General features: G+C 47.1%; 1 protein-coding gene and 1 pseudogene across 10 annotated transcripts in view; one reads left to right on the top strand and one right to left on the bottom strand.

Moving 5' to 3' along the window:
* The first annotated feature begins 1,607 nt into the window (after positions 1-1,607).
* Positions 1,608-20,676, top strand: part of LOC101429220 (zinc finger protein 665-like) — a 49,916-nt gene continuing 30,847 nt past the window's right edge. For 2 of the 10 annotated variants that reach the window (XM_058280728.2, XM_058280729.2), the window contains exons 1-3: positions 1,724-1,836; positions 10,818-10,894; positions 13,601-13,758. The gene's annotated coding sequence lies outside the window, so the exon portion shown is untranslated. Of the gene's footprint in view, positions 1,837-10,803; positions 10,895-13,600; positions 13,759-13,925; positions 14,129-20,676 lie in introns of those variants that run through there. The other 8 variants (XM_023585229.3, XM_058280732.2, XM_058280734.2 and 5 more) reach the window with 7 other exon arrangements.
* On the bottom strand, positions 8,201-10,029 carry LOC101432737 (deoxyribose-phosphate aldolase pseudogene; annotated as a pseudogene).

The following is a 20,676-nucleotide window of genomic DNA, read 5'->3' as shown; positions in this document are numbered from 1 at the left end:
TCTTTTTGTTGCAACATCTTGCTGTGTCAGCTCTCCCTGTGTGCGGTGTCATTCTTGGGCAGGCTGCACTTTCTTTCCCACTGGGTGGCTCTCCTTAGGGGGTGCACTCCTTGCACGTGGGGCTCCGCTACACGGGGGACAACCCTGCATGGCATGGTACTCCTTGTGCATCAGCACTGTGCATGGGCCAGCTCTACATGGGTCAAGGAGGCCTGGGGTTTGAACCGTGGACCTCCCATGTGGTAGGCGGATGCCCTATCCATTGGGCCAAGTCTGCTTCCCTAAAAGAATTATTTTAAAGTGATTTTACAACTCGTTATTTTGCCTATTCATCCCTAGTGTAGGTAGCTCAAACACTGAAAACTAAGCCAAATCCCATGCTAATTTCACATAATTTTTGTATTACATAAAGCTTTCATTTTATTCAAGTTGTTCACCAGGGTCAGACTGTCCAGGTTCAAAAACCTGGGATGAATTCCTCAAACTTTTCATATCTCAGTTTCCTCACCCATAAAATCGAGATCATAATGGTCCTTTACCCACCTGATACAGTTGTTGGGAAGAAGTGCTATTTACTATAGTTAAGGGTCCATCATTTGATATCCATATTGTGTTGTATGGCTATTTCTTAAATACTTGTTTTGATGCTATATATATATATATATATACACACACACACACACACACAAACACATGTCTATTTTAAAGTCTTATAGGCCTTTGAAAATTCCTAGGCCCTAGGTACCTAAAGGATAAAAAGCCTCAACCCAAGACCCTGAGCAGTCTGACATCAAAGCAGGTCCCTCCAACTAAGAGATCTGGGGACTCTGTGGCTCCGGTGGGGAAGCCTGGGAATTTGAGGGCAGGGGCTGAAAAACCCTTACACACACACACACACACTTTTATGGGGTGACGTTTCCTGACCCGAGTGGGTGGGGGCGTTTGAAGATGCCTGGGGTCTTCACACCTGTTCAGGGCTCCTAGCTGGGCCCAGCCCTCCAGGTGGGCATGATAAAGGGGGCGGGGGTGTCCAGGCCTTCCTATAGGGACCACCCTCAAGGTAGTTCTTAGATTGTGGGTGGGGGGCTGTGTGGACTGAGGCTGGGAACACCACCGGTCAGGCCCGGCCCTGCACCCACGCTGAGGAGGAGACAGGCGCCTACGGGATCACGACCCCAGGCGGGGGTGTGGACACTTGTGAGAGGGAGGCCCGGAGGACAGAGGCAGGGAAGGGGGGGGACCTATCGGGAGATCTGACCAGTGAACAGGGCTGCGCTCCACGAAGGTGCGACTTGGAAAAGCCAGACGTGCTGAGGCGGCTCCAGTTTGCCAGGACTGCTGGGGGGTGAGGAGGGCGGGGGGCAGTCGGAGCTAAAGGGGTGCGGGATGCAGACCCACGAGGGCCCTGGGTGTCACCACAGAAACGCCATGTCGCCCCTGCCCAGGAATAACCCTAAGGCTCTCTCAGTTCTCCTCCCGCACAAACTTGGCGGATAAGCTGCCGGATACTTGGTCTCCCTCCCGCAGGTCTAGGCTCCAGCCAGCCCAAGTTCGACCCTTCGACCAACGACAAAGAGGTGGTGGGCGGGACTTGGTTTGCCCGGACCAAAGAAACGCGGGCTGGGCGGGGCGTAGCGGGGCCAATGACCTTAAAGTGGCCCGGGCGCCCCCTCGCCCGCCCCTCCTTTCCCCTCCCAGCACGCCCCCCCCCCACCTCAGCCCGGGGTTGGCCGCAGTGTGACCCTACGGGGCGGGGCCAAGATGGCGGCGGCCGGCGGAGACGACTCGCTCTACCCGATCGCGGTGTCAGACGAGCTCCGCAAAGAGGATGTGCAGGTCAGGAAGCTACAGGGGGCTAGAAGACGGCGAGGGGGACGTGGGGGTCCGGACGGCCCTGGAGGAGGTGGCTCGAGGTTCGCCGGTGGTGGCGGAAGGGGTGCTGGCCAATCAGCGTCCAGTTCGTATTCCCTGCTCCCCGGACCCTATGAGAGGGCGCCTCGGATTGGGTGTCGGCGCAGCGGAGGGCGGGGGCGAGGGGGAGCCCGGAGGGTCCCGGGACTGCCGAGTGCTGGCGCAAGCCCGGGGACTGGGAGGCCGGGGCCGGGGTGGGGTTGGCGAGGTGGTGGGGGCGGGGGCTGTGTGACTGGCAGTGGCCCTGGGCGTGGGGCCGCGTGGGGAGGGGCTGCCGGCCTCGCGGCACCTGTCGCCTTTGCTCCTGGATTCAGCCGCGGGGCCGCCGCGCTGTGGGGAGACCCCCGGCCTGGGCCGCCTTCGCCATTCCTGCCCTTCTCTCCAGGTGCGGCGCAGGCCCCCAAGAGGAGGGGGCGCAGAAACAACACCCCCAGGGGGGAACCAGCCAGTGTCGGGGCGGAGTGCGGTGTAGCAGCTCCCCTTCCCCCTCCATCCTCTCCCCGGCCCCCAGGGGGTGGGCAGCTGCCTGAGCGGGCTCCCCTTTTCCTCCCGAGTGGGTTGTAGGGGATGGGGGCCCTGAGCGGGCTGAGGGCTTCCTGGTGGACCTGGTGCCCGTCCCCGCGCCACAGCCCACGGCTGTGTGACCTTGGGCGAGTTACTCCACGGCTCTGAGCCTCTGTTTAATATAAAATGTGGGCTAATAACAGTCCTCCTGGCCTCGTGGGTGGTTGTGAGGACTGATTGCTTCAATACAAGTAAAACTCGGCGTCTGCTCTTTTAAGGACCCTGTCAGAATCAGTTGTAATTGTTGGGGGTGGTGAGTAAAGCCCACCGCCACCCCCCCCCCCATCCTCCCTCTCGTCCTGTTTATCCGTTTACAAAACCGAGGGGGATGCACTGGGAAATAGGCCCAAACTGGGTCCAGGTCCCAGGTTCTGGGTAAATGGCTCTGATTCTGGAGTCAGACAGGCTCCCCTTTGTCAAAAGAACAAGGCACCGGACAGGGTTAAGCAGGAAGGATGGCTTTATTCATTCATTAGCTTTATAGCAGGGGGAAGAGTAAAACTCAATTTTGCAGAATCAAAGGAGAACAGCCTTTTAAGGGCTGGGGTGGGTTGGAGGATATTTGAGCAAAGACCCAGGGAGGCAAGGAAAGGAGCCATGAGGCTCTTTGGGCAGAGACCACAGCAAGTGGAGAGGGGGACGCGGAGGGGCCACTTCAGTAGGCCAACCAGGGACAGCCTCTCTTGGTGGCAGAAGCCTTCCAGGGAGAGAAGCTGGGCTTGTAAGGGCAGGGTTCTCAACCCAGGATGATTTTGTCTCAGTGGGGACATTGGGCAATGTCTGGAAATCTTTTTAGTTGTCACAAGTGGGGGTGAAGGTGCTATTGGCATCTAGTGGGTAGCAGGCAGGGATGCTGCTCTACATCCTACTGTGCCCATGAGGGCCCCCAGAGCAAAGAGTGACCCATCCCAAGAAGTCATGGAGCTGAGGCTGCCAGCACATTCTAAGGGGAAAGCCCTGAAAAAGAGCATGCTTGGTACCTTCAGTCACTCTTTTCTGTTGCTGCTGATACAAATTGTCCAAAACTTAATGTCTTAAACAACAGAAATTTATTATCTTATTCTATAGCTCAGAACTGTGACACATGGCTTGCCAGGCTAAAATGAAGGAAGCTCTAGGGGGTAACCACCGGTTCCTTGCCTTTTTGTTCTAGAGGCTTTCTGCATTCCTCAGCTCCTGCGTTCCTCAGCTTCCTCCCTCTACAGAGCCAGCGTCATTCGACATTCCATCTCTGATTTTTCTTTCATGCTGATCTCTCCCTCTGACCAAAGCCAGGGAAGGTTTTCTGGTTTTAAGGATCCATGAATTAGATCAGGTCCTCCTAGATAATCTCCTCTCAAGGTCCTGACCCGTGATCACATCTGCAGAGTCCCCATTTCTTTGTAAGGAGCATAATTAGTGGTTCCAGGGATTGGCTTGTAAACATCTGGGGTTTGGGGGTGTGTGTTTATTTGGCCTCCCACATTCACTGTGGCTGGAAGGTGGAGACTGAGGGGAAAGTGGTAGGAGATAGAGGGTAATTTTTGTTTTCTTTTATTACTTTGTCAAATCTTTTTGTTTATTCCTTTGTTACTTTTAATTTTGCTGCAGTGAGGTCAGTGAAGGTGAGTTGCTCATTCAACAGTATTGATTTATGTACAGTGCTGGGTTTTGGTCTGCATGATTAGGCTACAGAAGTGAACAAACCAGGCAAAAATCTCTATCCCTTGTAGGTCACTTTCTCTTGGAGACAGACCAGAAACAAATACAATGTAGAGGAAGGCAGATGGTAAGAAGTGCCATGGAGAGAAAGGATGAAAGGGAGGAGAAGGGGAGGAACAGGGAGTGGGTTACAGATTTAGGTAGAATGAGCAGGGGAGGCCTTAGTGAAAAGGTGACATTTGGGCAGAAAGGTGAGGGGAGGGAGCAAGCTTCTTGTATTCCAGACAGAAGAGCAGAGCACAGAGGTGCTGAAGCCAGAATATGCAAGAGCTTATTCTTGGCAAGAGCAGGAGGGCCCTGGTGGTAGAGCCAGGAAGTGATCTGTGGATGTTAGGAGATGAAGGTGAAGAAGCATCTGATGGCCAAATCCTGGAAGGACCTTGTGAGCTATCACTTCAACCTGGGATTGGCAAAGAGTCACACAAGGGCTCTAGGTCTGGTTTTGTAAAGAAACCATTCATTTTCTTATTCGCATCTGGCAGTGTTTGTACTACAACATCAGAGTAGAGTTGACTAGTTTCAGCAGCAGTGGACGGGCCCTCAACACCCAAAATAGTTACTGTCTGGTCCTTTATGGGAAACCAGGTGTCAGTCTCTGATATAACCATCTCTTTGTAAAATGTCATCCTTCCCACCAGCCCCCGCATCTAACTACATCTGTGTGGAGCTATCTAGAACTGCACCATCCAGCACAGTAACCACTTTGCCATATGTGCCTACTGAGCACTTGAAATGTGGCCAGTCTGAACTGTAATGTGCTTAAAGTATAAAGTCCACCCCAGGTTTCAAAGACTTAGTATAACAGAATGAATGCAAAATAGCTAAAAACGTTTTATACTGATTACATACTGAAATGATAATTTTAAAAATATATTGGGTTAAATAGCATATATTAAAATCAATTTCATCTATAGATGTGGCTCATGTGTTTCCCTTGGATAGTGTTGATTCTTAATCATGGTCTCGATTTTTGTGTTTCATTTTTCTTTTTAACATTGGTTGTATTCATAGGGGTTGGGGAAGCAGTGAACTAAGAGATGAAAACCAGGAGAGAGAAGCTGCGGGTGCTGCAGGTGTGGGGACCCCCTCAAACTCCTCACTCTTGGCCTCGTTGACCCCACCTCTGTGCCCACTTCTTCATCATCCTTCCCAGGCGTCCAGGTTGTGGACCTCTGGGAATGCCCCTTGTCCTGGGTCTTGCCCCCGTCCCGGGGCCTGCTTGGCCTGCATCAGCCGTGTCTGTGGTCCCAGGTCTTGGCAGTGGCTGTGGTATGGCCCAGGGTGTATTCTGCCGGCTGCCCCATGGTGCAACTGGGGGGCTGGTAGTTGACCCCACTCATGCCAACTGTGGGACACAGACTGGATGGTGCACTGGGTCTCGTAGCGATGGTGGCGTTCAGATCCTCAACTCACCACAGTGGGGTCACCCTGGACCACGTGACCGGAGGGTTCAGAGCAGGCAGTGGTTAGGGGGACACAGGCTGCCATAGACGGTGCATGCCGGGTAGGGTCCAGTTGGTCTGGAGCTCTGTCAGGGAGTGCAGGAGGCAGTGTTGGCGGCACATGTGACTGAGGGGCCGGCTGGGGGAGGAGAAGTGGGCGCTGTAGTTCCAGACAGTGAGGTCCTACAGGCAGCCTTTGTCTACCCTGAAGGCTGTGTGAGTGCTCCAGGGTGATAGAGAATGGGCTTGGGCTTTAACTTTTATTTGAACACCCAGCCTTTTCTTCTGCAATTTGATTTTTTCACTTTTTCTTCCAGATCTTTCCATGCTTGTAGCTGTAGATCTGGGCTTATAAGGAGTTGGAGCATTTCCCCAAGCAGCAGAGAAGGAGATTGAGAGATGGCATTGTGTCCTTTTCTGTGGAGTCTAGAGGACAGGGCTTGGGTCTGTTTCATCCCCAAGACTCAGCTCCCAGCACAGACCTGAGAACACGGAACAGAGGACACAGGAGCTCAGAGGGTTGGAGAGGCGCTAGTGACCGCGGGCCTTTACTGGGTGCTTTCTCTGTGCTGGGTGCCCTCCAGAGGCTTTAGGGCCTTCTGACTTCTCACCACACCTTTGAAGTAGGGTCTGCTTAGCCCCAGGTCCCAGATGAGGAGACTGAAGCACTGGAAGGTAGGAAGTGGGTCAAAGTCCTGTGGCAAGAACAGAGGGAGGAGCCTGGGATGTAGGACCTGAGGTTAAAGGAGGGTTTGGGGTGAGGCAGGCCTTGCTGACTTCTATTTCTTTTTTTTTTTTTTAATTCATTTTTAAAAAATATTACATTAAAAAAATATGAGGTCCCCATTCACCCCCGCCGCCCCCACCCCACCACTCCCCCCACAGCAACACTCTCCCCCATCATCGTGACACATCCATTGCACCTGGTGAGTACATCTGAGGGCATCGCTGCACCTCATGGTCAATGGTCCACATCATAGCCCACACTCTCCGACGTTCCATCCAGTGGGCCATGGGAGGATCTATAATGTCCAGTGATTGTCCCTGCAGCACCACCCAGGACAATTCCAAGTCCCAAAAATGCCTCCACATCTCATCTCTTCCTCCCATTCCCCGCACCCAGCAGCCACCATGGCCACTTTTTCCACACCAGTGCCACATTTTCTCGATTACTAACCACAATAGTTCATGAATAGAATATCAGTAAGTCCATTCTAATCCTTACTGTATTCCTCCATCCTGTGGACCTTGGATTGCTTGTGTACATTCCACATCTATGTCAAGAGGGGGCTTAGATTCCACATGGATACTGGATGCAATCCTGCTTTCAGTTGTAGGCCCTCTTGGCTCCATGGTGTGGTGGTTGACCTTCTTCAACTCCATGTTAGCTGAGTGGGATAAGTCAAATAAACCAGAGTGTAGGAGCTGAAGTCTGTTGAGGCTCAGGGCCTGGCTATCATATGTCAGTCCAGAGATTCAGATCCCCTAGATATATCTTAAACCCCAGCACCAACTAGAATTCTGGTAAAGTAACAGGAAAGGCTTGTGAAAAGAGATCACATCTGAGTCCAGCTCCATCATGCAGAAACACCAACTCCAAAGAAGGGCCAACTGACATGGCAGTGAACTCCATCTGCCATGACCATAAAACCTGTGGGTCTCTTTATTCCTCAGAAGAACCAATACCTGGGGTTGTATCTACTTTATCTGTCTCTGAGACTCTGCTCAGGTGTGCATAAGGGCATTCCTTGCGATAACCTCCAGACTCTTTTTTCGAGACTCATAGCCATATAAACTCATTTGTCCTTTCCATTTCCCCCTTGATTTAGGTCAAAAAGCATTTTTAACTCCTGTTAATATATGTAGACAGGGATATTCTGCTGGTCCGAGTTGAACCTTTTATTCAAGGTCATTTTCTAGTTATCTCATCAGCTGGTACTTGGTAGTGATCCCTCAGTGCCAGGGAGGCTCATCCCTGGGTGGCTGACTTCTATCTCTAAGCCAGATACTTTGTATTTTTTTTTTAAGATTTATTATTATAATTTGAAGTTTTATTTTTTAAATAAAGAACTACAAGGACTTTATTTTTAAAGTTCAATGATATTCAGAGTTTCATGTAACAATGCCATAAATTTCAGTAGCAAAACAATTCATAAGAGAAGCGTATCTGTTGCAAAAAATTAAAGAATTTTCAAGCAGGGGAAAGGAGCACTGAATCAGTGACTCGGAGTTATTAGAGCATGGCAGCAGTTTGGGGATGCTGCATTTTCTTCTAAGAGCATGCCTGCTTTGTGGGCATTTTTCCGCCTTAGAATTTGATGATGTCAAAAAGGTCACTAACATTTAACTCAGTTTTTAGGAAAAGACCTTCACAAAATTAGCAGTGAAATCATCTAGTAACTAAGACCATTCAGATGTGCCTGAAATGAGCACCATGTGTGGATTAGTTTGTTTTATTCTTTCATTGTTTCAGTTAAGTTTAGTGGCAGTTTCAAGGGAAAAAGTAATTCACCTATCCCCTCTTTTTAAAAGTAAATAAATGAAGCAATTATGGAGAAAAATGCTAATTAAAAATTGTTGTAAAGAACTTTTTCTGGAATCAGTGGCTGATTTAAGACATCAGAAGATCATGATAAGCTGCATATTGTCCAGTCACATGATGGCAAATCTGCCTCTCAATGTCAGAAAGCAAAGTACTGGCTCCTATTTGGAAGAGTTCCAGATTCAGCCACTCATCCCCTAGCTCCTCCTTTACAAGGGAGAGCCAAGCAAGGTAGTCTTTTGCACAGCGGATGCCTCCGGCTGGTTTAAACCATATCTTTTTTCCAGTTTTCCAGAAGAAATCTCTAATGGCCCATAACATTACTGTGGCTACCGGGAAGGTGGCATTAATGGTTTCTTTTCTAGTAGAGATCTTAATAAAATCTGATCCTGCCATCATTGCTACTGGCTTTGTAGATATTAGTAAGACATTCAAGTTCCCCTATTGCCAAGATGGTTTTAAGATGAGCCTCCCCACAGGTCTTGTGAAACTGATGAATCTCATCATACAGGGCTTCCCACTGGTCTGTCAGCTACAAGGTCTTATTAATCTCCACATCAGTTTCTGTAGCTAACTCTTCAATAGCCAATCTGATCTCTTCTAATAGTGTTTTCAAATGTGTCTGTCCAGCTGGACAGACTACTGAGATATTACCTCCTGCAGCCTTTAGTGCTTTCACAGCATCATGCACTCGGGCAGGATAAACACAAAGGGCAGCTTTGTGCATATTTAAAGTTTTTAGGAGATCCTCTCAGATTGGATACTTGGCTTTATTAACAGAGCCTTTGAATGTTGGATGATGTGTCATCACTGGAAAGCATAGTAGTTCTATAAAGGTAGCAGCTTTCAGCAGCCAAGCGGCTTTTTTCTTAAGGTTCTGCGAGTCTGGATTTGCTCTGCACACCTCAGAAGTGCTGATTGATTCACTTGTATTTGGAGAGCCAGCTAAGGTTGAGCTTGGGCGCATGGCTCCCCTGGGCCCACCCTTCCAATTTTAACGGAAACAGTCCAGGATACTAGAAGAAAGTGGGATTTGAAATCTTATGGTCTCCATTCATTCAGCAAACGTTCTCTGAACACCTCTTATGCACCAGATTCTGATGTAGGTGCCAGAGACCCAGCAGGGAGCAAAAGAGCACAGCACCTGCCCTGGTGGCGCTTCCAGTAGGGGAGGCGACCATGGCCTGTAGTGATGGCAGCAGGGATAGGGGCTGAAAGGACAAAGGAGGCAGGAGCAGGGGCCAGAGCAAGCCCAGGGCTGCTGCTTTTGACAGGGTGGCTGAGGAAGGCTTCCCTGAAGAGGTGCCCTTGAGCTGGGGCTGGAGAGGAATGAGGGAGCTAAGGAGGTGGGAGAGCGGCTGGCAGGGGAACAGCTGGGTCAGGGCCTAGGGGGGAACAGCCAGGAGGCCTGTGGGGGGAGCAAGGTGGGAGGCAGAGGCTGGGCCAGGCAGCGGAGCTAATTTAGGAGCCCCGGTGGCCCCAGGCCTCATCCCAGATGCCTGGAGTTCAGGGAAACTTGGGCTTAGGGTGTCCCGCTCCTCTCATTCCCTCCCTTCTGGGAAGAGGCTGCCAGGAGGCCCCTGAGCCGCTACCCCCGGGGCCTTTCCTTCCACTCACAAGTCACTTCATTCTGGCCTCTGCCCTGGGAGCCAGGCAGAGAAGGGCAGGCGGAGTTGGACTCCAGGTCTCAGTGCTCGCTTAGGCGATGTCTTTACCTCTCAGCCTCCGTCTGCTCCGTGATGAAAAGGGGAGAGGCGCGCTCACCTCCAGGACCGGGAGGCTCCCGTGAGGTCCTCGGGAAATGCTTAGCTCAAGACCTTCATGCTCTTTAGCCAGGGGTCTTGGTTTTCTGGGGCTGCCGCAAGGCATGACCACAAACCGGGCAGCTCAGAGGAACAGAAATTTGTTCTCGCGGTTCTGGAGGCCACAAGCCCAAGATCGAGGTGTCAGCAGGGTGGTTCCTCGGGGGGCCCTGCCTTCCCCAGAGCTCTGGGGTTCCTTGGTGCTCCCCGGCTGGCAGGTGCGTCATCCATTCTCCTGTCATGTGACTGTCCCATCTGTGTCTCTCTCTTCTGCATCTTAGGAGGACACTGTCTCTGCGTTTAGGGCCCACCCTCGCTCTAGGATGATCTCACCGCGAGATCCTAACTTCGTTCCACCTGGAAAGGCCCAGTTTCCTTTAAGGACTCATGGATAGGTCCTCTCTATTACCCTTTAGCCCTCTCAGCTCTGTGACCCTTGGCCTTTTCGTCCTTCTGGGAAAAGGGGTTTATCATAAGTCTGGCCTCAGGGTGGTCGTGAGGATTAGCTGAGCTCATGCGTGTGAGTGCTCAGCCTCGTGTGAGCTGTGGACGGGCTGCTGGCATAAAGGGCAGCAGACAGGATGCTCGAGGCGCTGGTGCGAGGGGCAGGAGGTGGGAACTGAAAGTGCCACTGAGTTAGCTGCTTAGGACCAGAAGGATGTGTCTGCTACCGCCACCACTCCTACCATTGCTGCTTGGTGACATGGGCCACAGTGCCATCTGGGAGGCATCGGCCAAGTCACTGGGTGGCAGCTTTGCACCTGCCTAGTGAGGTTTGCCCAGACTGTGGGGACTCACTCCTGCCGGGATTTCTCATGATCTCCCTTCTCGTTCTCATCAGCTTCTCCTCAACAGCATTAAGAAGCTCTTCACCATTGCCTTGGCCCTCGGTGTCAAAAGGACCCACAGTGAGTTCCTGCCCTTCCTTACAGGTAGGAGATGGACTTCTGGGCCCAGGGGGAGTGGGTGCTGTCTGGGGGTGGCTCCTGCTAAATGAGTACTTAACAGATCACAACTGTGTCCTGTACTGGGCCCTGCGGTAGAGGCAGGATTTGAAGAGGAGCAGTCCTGCCCTGAGGGAATGATCTGGAAGGATGGCGGCAGGGGTTGGTGAAAGGGATGTGGAAGCAGAGAGCTGCGATGGAGCCGCAGCTCCCACAGTTAGAAGCTGGGACTCTAGGCTCTGAACCTCACAGAAGTTATGGCTTTTTGATCAGTGAAGAAGCGATGATCACCATGTTCTGTAGCACTGCTGTGCACTTTACCTAACAGCTGTCGCTAATGCTTATTAGAAAGAAGCTCACCTGCCAGGTGCCTGGTGTGCCACTCACTGTCTGCCTGCCTTGGATTCTTCATGTGCAAATTGGTGTAGTCATGTGACTTAATGTGAAGCTTAAACATGGGCCTGTGACAGTGCCTGGCACATGGTGAGTGCGGCCACATGCGGTGGCTTGTGAAGATACAATTGAAGCACTCGGTGCAGTGTGTGCCGCAGACTGGACCATCCTGCAATGTTCTGTCATCCTTTGTTGTTATTCTCTTTACTACCCCGTGCCTTGAATCATGAATGTCAGAAAGAAGCATGGTACAAGTTAGCTTCTTACCTCCTAGCATTTTTTTTTTTTTACTACACATATGTCATGGTCTGTGTTTTGGTGAGCACTTAGAACAACATGCAGAAGAACTGATCCTGTTAAGTGAATGAAAAAGCCATCAAATGAAGAGATTCCATGCAGCAAGTTCCTGTTTCCAAGAGTAGCCTGTAGAATCTGAACAGTTACTTTAAAAATGACTCCTTATTTGTTAAATATTTCCACACATTTTGCTTTTGGAAACACTGTTTTTTTATGTTATACTTGGATAAAGAATTTAAATGGAATTACATATAAATCGTTATAAAATGATTACCTCTGCAATCCTTAAGGAAACACTGTAATCCTCTGAATCATTGCATTAATAACTGACAGTACCTAGTCCATTGGGAGGTTTTGCTTTTAGGAATTTATAGGGCTCATTTTGGTTTTATTGAAATGCCACCTATTTATAAATTAGCTATAGATGTCAGGTGCTTTTGATGAACTGAAAATATATATCTCACATCTGGGAAATGTCATCAGTTTCATCATCCATTGCATAGGTGATTATGGATGAAGTTTTAAAAATGAGTGAGATTTTTTTCCCCTTTGACCTGAGTATTATCCCTGTATATTGCATGAATGAGGCATTTCCCATATTTCCATCAGAGTAATTTACTTGCTTTAATTTTTAAACATAAGTGAATATGATATAAAAATATATACCAAAAAAATAAAAATTAAAAAAAAAAAATATATATATACCAGTTACTTGTGAAGAATGCATTTAAACGAAACTACAATGAGATATCATTTCACACCTATCAGAATGTCCACTATTAAAAAGACAGAGAACTACAAGTGTTGAAGAGGATGTGGAGAAAGAGGAACACTTATTCACTGTTGGTGGGAATGCAGAATGGTACAGACACTGTGGAGGACTGTTTGACTGTTCCTAAGACGTTAAATATAGAATTGCTATGTGACCCTGCAATACCACTACTGGGTATATACCCAGAAGAACTGAGAGCAGTGACACCAACAGACATCTGCGCAGCAATGTTCATAGCCACATTATTCACGATTGCCAAAAGTTGGAAACAACCCAGGTGTCCATCAGCCGATGAATGAATAAACAAACTGGTCTGTTCACATGATGTAATATTATGCAGCTGTAAGAAGAAATGAAATTGTAAAACATATGACAACATGGATAAACCTGGAGGACATTATGTTGAGTGAAGCAAGCCAGAAACAAAAGGACAAATACTGTATGATTGCATTACTATGAACCAAATATGCTGTGTAACATACTGTATGAGTAAAAAAAAAAATTATAGGTATCCAGTACATTTAAATGAGAAATGTATGTTTTTATTCAACTGTTTTCTTTTTGTTTATATTTTCAATTATTTATTGTACAAAATAAAGTTTAAAAAAAAAGAATGCATTTAAAGCTCTTTAAAATGTGTTTTTATTTGTAAGACATTGCTTAAGAAATTGGTTACTATACTTACTGTTCTAATCTGGTAATAAAAGTATTAAGAATTTGCAAGTGCCTTAGATTTTCAAAACTGAATGAAAGCACTGTATAACCACCCTGCTGTTCCTTTAGTGCACTAGAGTAAAACTCTGAGATTAAAATATATATAAACTCTATAATTTTCACATTAAAATACCGTTCCAAATAACTGAGAATAAAGATAAATTTAAAATTACTAAATATATTTAGTAATTAATGACTTAAAGCAAAATACGGATGCCAACCAGTATGTCCACAGTATTTGAATTCAAGAGCTGTGAAATAGAAAAACATGTCAGATGTAAAGAAATAAAAATGAATTTATATCTACGCAAACAAAAGTTTTTCTTCTAAGCAACTTCTCAGCCCCTGCACCCCCACAGCCCAAATCAGGCCCAAAGTTGTTCTCTCAACTGAGCCTTGGGTTGCTCTGCCCGGGGGGGGGGAATGGGGGATGGAAAAATGAGGGGAGGCGAGACCAGGCTGCACTGGCAGCACCGGCAGTTTCGCATTTCACACCCTGGTTTCCTTCACCCGCGCAGACAACTCCAACACTCCCTCAGACCAGAAGTTCTGTTGGCCTGGAAGAAACCTCTCAGCCTTCCCGGCTCCAGCCACAGTCGAGGTCCCAGCTTCCGACGTTGCGTCGCCCCCGACTTCCTCGCGGGACGCAGGCTCCACCCACCCACAAACAGCGCAGGTACACCTCAGCCGCTTTGACCATGCGGCCTGTTGTGGGTATCCAAGTGCTCTGGGCTCTCACCCGAGATTGTTCGAAACACTCACTTAAAAGTGGGACGTTGCTACTCCCTACGCCCACTTTGGCCGCGGCTCCGCGCCGCGTCCTCCCGGGCCGCCCAACGTTCTTCTGGCCCCGCCCCTGGGCCGCTCCGACCCCGCGCACGCGCAGACGCCTGCAGGCCTGGAAGCAGATGCCGCGGGGCGAGTGGCGTGTTCGCGTGTGAGAGTGTCCAACTCTCGTTCCAACCTGCGTTTTGCGGCCCTGCAGGTCCCCGTTCTGCACAACCGGGGTCTGCGGGTCGTCTCGAACGTTAGAGCCCCTGCACCTGGTGAGTCCCGGCGCCGCCGTGAGACGTTCCGAGGCCGGTGTCTGCGCTGAGGGGTCTGAGGTGCCTGGTTCGTCTCTGGTTAAGCTCGCTCTGAGGCGGGCCCCGGCCCCGGACTTTAAGCCTTTGGCCGTGTAGACGCCGCCTGCCGCGCGGTTTTCTTGCCTAAACTTCACTGAACCCCCACAACCCTTCGGCCATCTGCTCGGGGAAAGCGCCCACCCGGGAGATGCGCTCACGCCCTTCGCGATCGACCCGACCCCCGGCCTCGTCCCGAAGCCCCAGGGAGCCGCGTCCTCTGGCCTGGGGTCCTGCAGACAACACCCCTCTCCTGAGTCGCCCTTTCCTCGGGTCCTCTGCCGTCGCCCCGGGCCTCCGTCGCCCCCCTGGTCCAGCCCACGCCTTGGGGAGGCCCCTCACCCCGGCTCTGGGGAGGTGACCCGCACCTGTTCCGTGACTCCGTGTTTCCTCTGCTCAAGTCGCGTCCCACTGGCCGCCTGTCGTGGTTGTTTACATCCCCAGTGCTCCAGTGGGAAGTGCTCTTCCTGGGCAGGGGACGTCTGGTCCTTACCTGTGAATGTGCAAGGCGGGGTGAAGGGCTGGGGGAGTGGGGGAGGGTGAAGGAGCAGCTGAGGGAGGAGGAAAAAACCTGTAAATCTAGGTAGTAAAGGCGAGTAAGGGCGAATCAGAGCAAAGAGGGGATGGATTGGGTGGACTTAGAGTGAAAGACTGAAGCAGAGAAAGCAGAAAAGAAAAGGAGGAGAAATCTAGAGGAAAAGTAATCCCTGAATTGATTAGTAAAATTGAGTGTCACAGTTTATCAGGAGAGGATGCCTGGTTGTAATTAGAATCTTAAACTGGTCCCAGTCCTCCAAAATAATGAGAACAGCTGGGATAAAGGCAGAATCATAAGATTCAGAGGTAACAGATCTTCCTCCCTCCCTTCCTTTCCATCTCTCTCCCTCCTCCATCCCTCCATCCGTCTCTCTCTCTCTGTCAGGAACTTTTCCATTAACGGATCTACGGATCTACATGGCCCGGAGGCTTCTCTTCTTTCTGCTGAATTTAGACTTTTTCTGCCAAAGTGGGTCTGCTCAGACCCAGACTGCCATCCCACATGGTCACCTCACTGAGTTTCTGGTTAAACTTTCTCTTCGCAATAGGAAAACTGGGAACATCAGCCCCTAAAGTGAAGGCTGTGCCAGAGGGTTCACCGGGGTCACTGACCATCTCAGTTATTTTTCCACTAGGTACCCCTGTAGCCTCTACTGTGTGGGAGTAATTCTGTCATGACATTGGATAAAAGTATGATAAAAAACTGGAAAATTCTGCCGGAGTTTATCCAGCTTGTTTTTGAATGATAGAGAAAACTCCTTTCAGTTACTCCTAGTCTTACAGTCAAAAGGTGCCCCAAAGGCCCCCACATCCTAAGACTGATATAATCATTTTCTCACATGTCCGGAACTTCCTTGCTTCTTCCTCACATCATCATCCCATGCAACTCTGCCTCCTCTGTGCCTGTCCTCATGTGGCTGATCACAGTTGAAGGAAAACATAATCCTAAATTCACTGGTCTCACTTAAAATTCCTGGCCCAGTTCCTCTTGCCATTCCCTTTCTCATGTATTCTATACCTTTTCCTCTAGAGCCCCTCAGAAATCGATTACCTCCTTTCCAAACTTTTCTCCCAGTCAAAGACCTTGTTTCTCCATGGAAGCCATGGGAGAGATCTTCCCTAACTGGGCCACCCACCTGCCTCAGACCTGGGTCCTCTGCTTAGCTGTTTACTGGGGATGATCTGGCCTTGCTCCTGGCTGCTGCCAACCCTGGAGTTGTGCACAAGTCCCTAGCCTCCTCAAAGTCTCAGGAGAACACTCATCCTTCTGCCACTGCATCATCAACTTAAAAATTACTTTTTAAAATTATATGTTATAGGTTTACAGAAAAATCGTGTAAAAACTCAGTGTTCCCTTATACACCCCCATTGATGATACTTTGCATTAATATGGTACCTTTGTTACAATTGATGTAAGAATATTAAACTTGTACTATTACTATAGTCTATGAGTTCCATTAGGTGTATTTTCTCTCATATACCACTCTTATTAACACCTTGCATTAATGTGATACATTTGTTATAATTCGTGAAAGAACATGTTATACTTGTACGATTAAATTGTAGTCCATTATTTCCCATAGGGTTCACTGTGTTGTACGGTCTTATGTTTTATCTTTTAATTTTCACTCTAGTAACACATGGGACCTAAAATTTCCCCTTTTAACCACATTCACATATATACTTCAGTGCTCTTAGTCACAGTGTTGTACTACCATCACCACTATCCATTTCCAAAACTTTACAGTCAACCTAAGTATAAATTCTGTGCAAATTAAGCATTAACTCCTCATTCTCTACCCCCAGCCCAGATTCTAGAATATTCTGGATCCTAACTCTATGACTTTTCTTATTCTAATTATTTCATATCAGTAAGATCATATAAGCCCTTTTTTTTTCATTCTTTTTTTTTTAAATTTTTATTTTATTTATTTCTCTCCCCTCTCCCTCCCCCCCACCCCGGTTGTCTGTTCTCTGTGTCTGTTTGCTGCGTCTTGTTTCTTTGTCCACTTCTGTTGTTGTCAGCCGCACGGGAATCTGTGTCTCTTTTTGTTGTGTCATCTTGTTATTGTGTCAGCTCTCCCTGTGGGCGGCGCCATTCTTAGGCAGGCTGCACTTTCTTTCGCACTGGGCGGCTCTCCTCACGGGGCACACTCCTTGCGTGTAGGGCTCCCCTATGCGGGGGACACCCCTGCGTGGCACGGCACTCCTTGCATGCATCAGCACTGCGCATGGGCCAGCTCCACACAGGTCAAGGAGGCCCAGGGTGTGAACTGTGGACCTCCCATGTGGTAGACGGACGCCCTAACCACTGGGCCAAGTCCGTTTCCCCATATAAGCCCTTTTATGTCTGACTTATTTCACTCCATGTTGTCATATGTATGATGACTTAATGCCTTTTTAATGCTGAATAATATTCCATTGTATGTATATACCACATTTTGTTGATCCATTCATCAGTTGTTAGACATTTTGATTGCTTCCATCTTTTGGCAATTGTCAATAATGCCCTTATGAACATTGGTGTGTAAATATCTGTTTGGGACCCTGCTTTCAGTACTTTGGTTAAATACCTAGTTGTGGGATCGCCAGTTCATGTGGCAATTATAATCTTAGCTTTCTGAGGAACTGCCAAACTATCTTCCACAACAGCTGTACCATTTTGCATTCCCACCAGCAATGAATGATTGTTCCTATTTTCCCCACAGCCTTTCCAAAATTTGTCGTTTTCTACTTTTTTAAAATAGTAACTCTTCAGTGGTTATGAAATGGTATCTCATTGTGGTTTTGATTTTACATTCCCTTAATAGTTAGAGTGTTGAGTGTCTTTTTTAATGTGCATTTTGGTCATTTGTATATCCTCTTTGGAGAAATGTCTATTCGTGTCTTTTGCCCAGTTTTTAATTGGGTTGTTTGTCTTTTTATTGTTGAGTTATAGGATTTCTTTATATATTCTGGATATTATCAGATTTGTGGTTACCAAATATTTTTCTCCCACTGAGTAGGTTGAAGTCTTTGATCTGTTTTGATATATGGTCTTCCTGTGGAGTTTAATATTATTTATTAATTCCAAAAGAGAGATTATATTTGTAAACTGTTCCTTAATTATTTAGCATATGGATATCCAGTTCTCCTAGCACCATTTATTGAAGAGACTATTCTTTCCCAATTGAGTGTACTTGGCAGCCTTGTCAAAATCAATTGGCTCTTGTATTAGCCAAAGGAGTGCTGATGAAAAGGACCAGAATTCAGTTGGCTTTTATAAAGGGTATTTATTTAGGGTAAAAGAACAGTTACCAGACACTAAAGAGTCCAACTCAAGGTACCATAAGAGGTGCTTTCTCACTCAAAGTCAGTTGCCACGTGTTAACACAAGATGGCTGGCAGTGTCTACAAGGGTTCACCCTTCCTCCTTCCTCTAAGTCTCTATGGTCCCAGCTTCCTCCAATTTCAGCTGTAGGCTGCCATAAGGCTTGTCTCTTTCCTCAGGTCTCATTTTTTTCGGGCTCATCTGCTCTGTTCTCGCCAGAAGGTCAGCTGTAGACTATAAGGCTCATCTGTCTTCCCCGTGATGTGTCTTTGGAGCACTCTCTCTTCCTGCATATCTGCTTCAGTGTTCTCCTTTGTGTATTTACTCCCCTGTCTTTGATTGAGCATGTATTTATATAGCCCACAGCTGTAGGCTGGCTGTAGGCAAGGATTCAAGCCAAGTCGCCCTAGTGATGTGGGCAAATAAAAGCCCTAATTTTGATTTAATAATGTAAAAGAGAAACAGACCAGTTTATAAACACAATCCAATATCTACTTTTAAATTATATAACAATACCAAACTGCCACAGCTGTGAATGTGAAAGTCTATTTCTTAATTCTCAGTTCAATTTCATTGGTTTATATATCTGTCCTTGTGCCAGTACCATTCTGTTTTGACCACTGTAGCTTTGTAATAAACTTTAAAGTCAGGAAGTGTGAGTCCTCCAACTTCATTTATCCTTTTCAAGACATTTTTTGGTATTCAAGGCCCCTTAGCCTTCCAAATAAATTTATAATTGTCTTTTCCTTTAAAGCAAATAGGCTGTTGGAATTTTGATTGGAATGACTTTGCTTGTATAAGTCATTTTGGGTAGAATTGATATCTTAAATGATATTTAGTCTTCCAACCCATAAACATAAAATGCTCTTTGATTTATTTCGGTCCTCTTTGACTTCTTTTGGCAGTGTTTTGTAGTTTTCTGTGTATTAGTCCTTTGCATCCTTGCCAGTCCCTTACTCATCCAAGATATTTTATTCAGGAGGACCATATATCCAAACTTGGATTCCAAGATATTTTATTCTTTTAGTTGCTATTATAAATGGAATTTTTTTCTTTTTCTTTTTAAGATTTATTTTTATTTATTTCTCTCTCCTTCCCCCCCTCAGTTGTCTGTTCTCTGTGTCCATTTGCTGCATCTTTTTTGTCCGCTTCTGTTGTTGTCAGCGGTATGGGAATCTGTGTCTCTTTTAGTTGCGTAATCTTGTTGCGGTAGTTCTCCATATGTGCGGCACCATCCTGGGCAGGCTGTTCTTTCGTGCTGGGTGGTTCTCCTTACCGGGCGCACTCCTTGCGTGTGGGGGTCCCCTTAGTGGGGACACCCCTGCATGGCATGACACTCCTTGCACGCATCAGCACTGTGCGAGGGCCAGCTGCACACCGGTCAAGGAGGCCTGGGGTTTGAACTGTGTACCTCCCATGTGGTAGACGGATGCCCTAACCACTGGGCCAAGTCCGCCTTCTGGAATTTTTTTTCTTGATTTCCTCCTCTTCTTATTCTTTACTGGTGTATGGAAACAGTACTCATTTTTGCATGTTGATCTTTTACCCCACCACTTTGCTGAATTCATTTATTAGCTGTTGTAGCTTTGTTGTAGATATTTTGGGACTTTCAATGTATAGGATCATGTCATCTTCAAATAGTGAAAGTTTTAACTTTTCCTTTCCAATATAGGTAACTTTTATTTCTCTTTCTGCCTAGAACTTCCAGTATAATGGTGATTAACAATGATGACAGTGGGCATTCTTGTCTTGTTCCAGATCTTAGTGGAAAAGCTTTCAGTCTTTCACCATTGATTATGATTGTAACTATGGTTTTTTCATATAGTCCCTTTATCATGTTGAGGAAGTTATCTTCTATTCCTGTTTATCTAAGTGTTTTAATCAAGAAGGGATGCTGAATTTTAAATACCTTTTCTGCATGAATTGAGATGATATGTGTTTTTTTCCTTCATTCTGTTAATGTATATTAGATAAATTGATTTTTTTTATATTGAACCACTATTGCATACTTAGTATAAAACCCACTTGATTATGGTGTATAATTCTTTTAATGTGCTTTTGTATTCAATTTGCAAGTATTTTTCTGTGGATTTTTATATCTATATTCATAAGAGAAATTGTTCTGTAATTTTCTTTTCTTGTATCTTTATCTGAATTTGGAATCCAGGTACTGTTGGCATCATAGAATGGGGTAGGTAATTGTTCCCTCTTCAGTATTTTGGAAGCATTTGAAGAGGATTGATATTAATTCTTCTTGGAATGATTGGTAGAATTCACCTGTGAAGTCACCTGTTCCTGGGTTTTTCTTTGTTGAGTGGTTTTTGATGACTAATTCATCTCTTTATTGTAACTATCTGTTGAGATTGTCTATTTCTTCTAGAGTCCATGAAGGTTTTTGTGTACTTCTAAGATTTTTGTCCATTTCAACTAGGTTGTCTAATTTGTTGGTATACAGTGTTCATAGTATCCTCTTCTGTTCCTTTTTATATCTGTTGAGTCGGTAGTAATTTTCCCTTTTTTGTTTCTGGGTTTATTTCTTTATACCTATCTTTTTTTGTCAAGTCTAGTTCTGGGTGTGCCAGTTTTATTGATCTTTTTCAAATAACCAACTATTGGTTTTAGTAAT

Source organism: Dasypus novemcinctus, chromosome 18 (genome assembly GCF_030445035.2).
Source record: "Dasypus novemcinctus isolate mDasNov1 chromosome 18, mDasNov1.1.hap2, whole genome shotgun sequence".
In the NCBI taxonomy this organism is placed as follows: domain Eukaryota; kingdom Metazoa; phylum Chordata; class Mammalia; order Cingulata; family Dasypodidae; genus Dasypus; species Dasypus novemcinctus.
Note: the sequence above shows the minus strand (reverse complement) of the source record. Positions and strands in the feature narration are given on the sequence as shown.